Raw genomic sequence first — 4386 nt, forward strand, 5'->3', positions numbered from 1 at the left:
TATATTTTTAAAAAGGAATCCTTATCTTTTGAAGCATTATACTGAAATTTGAATGTATTAAATGATCTGCTATCTAGAGTTTGCTTTTAAGCAATCCAGTTTGTGGGAGAGGGTGGCAATGGAAGTAAAAATGAAACAAGCTTGTCCATGAGCAGATAATTGTTGAAGTTGAAAGATGGGTACATGGAGGTTAATTATTCTATTCTTTTTACTTGTGTATGTATATATATATATATATATATATACACACACACATATATATGTATGTACGTATATACATATATATGTATATATATATATGAAATTTTCTATAATAAATTTTTTTTAAAAAAAAACTAAAAAAAGAAAAGAAAGAGAGAAAAAAGAAATTAAGACAGGCTCCCACAGCAGGGCTTTAAAGAAATAGGAGCCTTAAGCATACACAGACCAAATGGAGTTGGAGGGGGACATTGTTTAACACAAGCTGTCTTCATTTTACAAAGAGATTGTTATGATCACAGGATATTACAGAATAATAGGACTAGAAGATATTTCAAGTCTTTTTCACAGCTAAGGAAACTGAAGCTCAGGCTGAAGAACTCGTTAAAATTACGTAGTTATTTCTGAGGACATACTCGGAGCATTGACAGTGTAAAGGCAGGAAAAACGTCCTTCTACCCTCTTAGGTTTTATAGCAGGGACTAAGAATTAAACCAACATAAGACAGATTAACAGGAGAAAAGTGTACACATTTTGTTGAACATTTTTACGTGTATGCAGTCATTTCAGAACAAAAATAAAGACACGAAGAAGGCCAAAATCTCATTAGGCCAAAAAGCTTGTATACCATTTTATGTGAAGAACTATAAATTTTGAGAATTTGACAAGACAAAGGGGCTTGAGCTGGGAGGCAGTAAATTGTGAGACAGTGACTAGGAAACATATGGGGGAAACTAATGGAAGATCAGGGTTATTTTAGTAGGTTTGTTTGTACAGGTCCTTTTAGGCACTGACTCCCAGTCTCTGGTGATAAGAATGTTCTTCTCTTCCTGGTGCATGGAGGGCATCTTTCTCATGGGAAATTTTATGACCGGCTTTTAGGTAGAAAGGGGGAGGTCATAGAGGCCTTCCTGCATCTGCCGTTTCTCAGATGCTTTCGGCTCAGAATAGTCATCAATACGCCAACGGGCATATTTTGGGTGACATGTTCTGAAGCCCCTCTTCAATGGCAAATCTTCATTGATTTATTTATTCAGTCAATAAATGCAAATAGAGCATTTACCGTGTATCCCGTACTGTGCTAGACTCTCAATAAATGCAAGCGTAAGTGTCCATGCAGGCATTCCTAATTCATCCCCACACTTTTTTCTGTCTTAAAACTCTATTCAATACAGTGTTCCAGGCTGTCTTTGGAAATGAATCCTATTTGTGGTCCCCAGACATAGGTGTTTGCTTTAAATTGTTCTCCTCTAGGGCTTCCCTGGCAGTGCAGTGGTTAAGAATCTGCCTGCCAATGCAGAGGACATGGGTTCGAGCCCTGGTCCAGGAAGATCCCACATGCTGTGGAGCAACTAAACCTGTGTGCCACAACTACTGAGCCTGCGCTCTAGAGCCCGTGAGCCACAGCTACTGAGCCCATGTGCCACAACTACTGAAGCCCGTGAGCCTAGAGCCCCTGCTCCGCAACAAGGGAAGCCACCGCAATGAGAAGCCCACACACCGCAACAAAGAGTAGCCCTCACTCGCCGCAACTAAAGAAAGCCTGCACGCAGCAACGAAGACCCAACACAGCTAAAAATAAAATAATTAATAAAAAAAATATTTTTAAATTGTTCTCCTCGAATTTGTTTAAAATGAAGTAAAAATTGTTGGGCCGGGCACCTTAAATATTCCAAGGGAAGTACCTCCACAATGACCCACAGCACAGATGTAGCTTTTATGGGGCTGCTGGTGCTCACGTTCATGGTCCAACTGCCATGAGTGGACAGGGTGGCACCTCTTTATAGAACCCAGAAGTCACAGTGTTTGCTCTCACATTTACTTCTCTAAGACCCCACAGCTCAGTTGGCCAGGGTGAAGGTGTGCCCACACCCCAGTTCAAAACTCTGTCCCCCTGAACCCAGATGACGGCAACTCAGCTTGCCCATTAACATGGTTGTCTGGGTCATTACAAGGTTCCCTGCTCAGCTTATGGAATCAGAAATCAGGTGAGCAAAGAATCAGTGTGGGCAATCAAGCATTAAAGCAGCTTACAACTCAGACACAGAAAAGTGGCTCAGGAGGAAGTAGGGAAGGAGTGTCCAGAATTAATGACCATTTTATGGTGAACTTGCTACCAAATGTGACACTATCCCAATAGTCTGCTTGTTACCTTGGCTATGGGAATATCCCTGAGGCCTCTTTCAAGCATTCAGTCATTCAACAAACACTGTCTGACTACTTATGATATGTCAGCCCCTCTTCTAAGCCCTGGAGGAAATGATATAAGAAAGTCCATGCCCTTGGGAAACCTGCAGTCTGAAATCTGGATAGAGACACAATAAATAAAATCACACAGAATAGGGTTTCAGACGATTAGAGAAGTAAGCCTGAAACTAGAAATTTTCAACCAAAGAAACCGTATTGGAGACCAGGATAGGCTACATAATTTGCAGAGCTCAGTGCAAAATAAAAATGCTGAGTTCCTTATTTAAAAGTTGTTAAGAATTTCAAGACAGCAGCAACAGAGAATTAAACCAACACGGGGCCTTTCTAAATGAAGGATCCTGTGTAACTATACAGATTGCATGCTCATCTGATTGGCCCTGTTGCAGATTCTGGTCTCAGAAAGATAAGGACCAGCCCTGAGAATACCCAGCTCAATATTTATGAAAGGATAAGTGGTCAGATAATTCGGAATACCCCTTTTGCTTTTCCTGCACTGAGGATAACTATTACTATCAGACTGAGCATCATGGCTATCCGGCAGGCAGACTGCAGAGATTCTGTGTGTCTCAATCCTATTTCTATAGCACATTTCTATAGCACGTCTATAGATGTGGTGGGTCCTCACCCACATCTGCCTGCACAGTTCCTCAGGATGCACAGACAAGCATTTCCAAGACAGCTGACTCTGTGTCTGGCTTTGGAGACTTGTTAGCTAGCTGAGATCAGTCTTTAGTGATAATTGAGTGCAGACACCCCGGGTTCTGATGCAGGTGCGCCCATTTGGAGGGGGAGAAATAGGTATTTGAGAGGCAGTAAATTATCCTTCTCGCACCTGATACACACTGTACAAATAAACAATACCAGTTGGTTCCTGAAAATGCATGACTTGGTCCACTGGGAAGCCAAGAGCAGAAAATGTTCTTGAATATGCTAACACCTCTAACAAGAGTGAAGAGCGCTTAATTAAAGAAGTAATTAGCTTTTTACACAAGAAGGAACAAACGGATGAAAGTATACACAACACACATAGATATCAATAACTTTTAATTTAAGAGCTTGGAGTTTGAAAGGGAATGGTATTTGCTGGTTTGTAGGGAGAAACTCAATGTTCCCCACCTTCTTACCCACCCCAATGGGGGTAGAGAGTTTTCTGTGGGTGAAAGTCAAGGACATAATTGGGCCATGGTGCAAAGGGGTGGAACTTTTGATATAATCAACAAAGGTTAAAAACTCTGCCTTGCCCCATCATTAAAAAGTCTAGGGATGGGACTTCCCTGGTAGTCCAGTGGTTAAGACTCTGTGCTCCCAATGCAGGGGGCCCAGGTTCGATCCCTGGTCAGGGAATTAGATCCCGCATGCCACAACTAAAGATCCTGCATGGCACAACTAAAAATCCCGCATGCCACAACAAAGATCCCGCACACAGCAACGAAGATCCTGCATGCCACAACTGAGACCCAGCACAGCCAAATAAATAAGTAAATATTTTTTAAAGTCTACAAATAATAAATGCTACAGAGGGTGTGAAGAAAAGGGAACCCTCCTACACTGTTGGTGGGAATGTAAATTGGTACAGCCACTGTGGAAAACAGTATGGAGGTTCCTTAAAAAACTAAAAATAGAGCTACCATACGATCCAGCAATCCCTGGGCATACATCCAGAGAAAATTCTAATTAGAAAAGATATATGCACTGCAATGGTCATAGCAGCACTATTTACATTTGGGAAGCAACCCAAATGTCCATCAACAGATGAATGGATAAAGAAGATGCAATATAGGGACTTCCCTCATGGTCCAGTGGTTGAGAATCCACCTTCCAATGCAGGGAACGTGAGTTCGATCCCTGATCAGGGAACTAAGATCCCACATGTTGTGGGGCAACTAAGCCCGCGCACCACAACTAGAAAGAAGCCCGCATGCCACAACTAGAGAGGAGCCTGCACACCACAACTAAGACCCAACGCAGCCAAATAAATAA

At 41.9% G+C, this 4386-nt stretch overlaps 1 non-coding gene across 1 annotated transcript; it reads left to right on the forward strand.

The window, feature by feature from the left end:
- The first annotated feature begins 3677 nt into the window (after window positions 1-3677).
- TRNAG-CCC (transfer RNA glycine (anticodon CCC)) lies at window positions 3678-3750 on the forward strand. Its single transcript has one exon. It is a non-coding gene; the product is annotated as a tRNA-Gly (tRNA).
- Window positions 3751-4386: the final 636 nt, after the last annotated feature.

The sequence above is a fragment of the Orcinus orca genome, chromosome 11 (assembly GCF_937001465.1).
Source record: "Orcinus orca chromosome 11, mOrcOrc1.1, whole genome shotgun sequence".
In the NCBI taxonomy this organism is placed as follows: Eukaryota; Metazoa; Chordata; class Mammalia; order Artiodactyla; family Delphinidae; genus Orcinus; species Orcinus orca.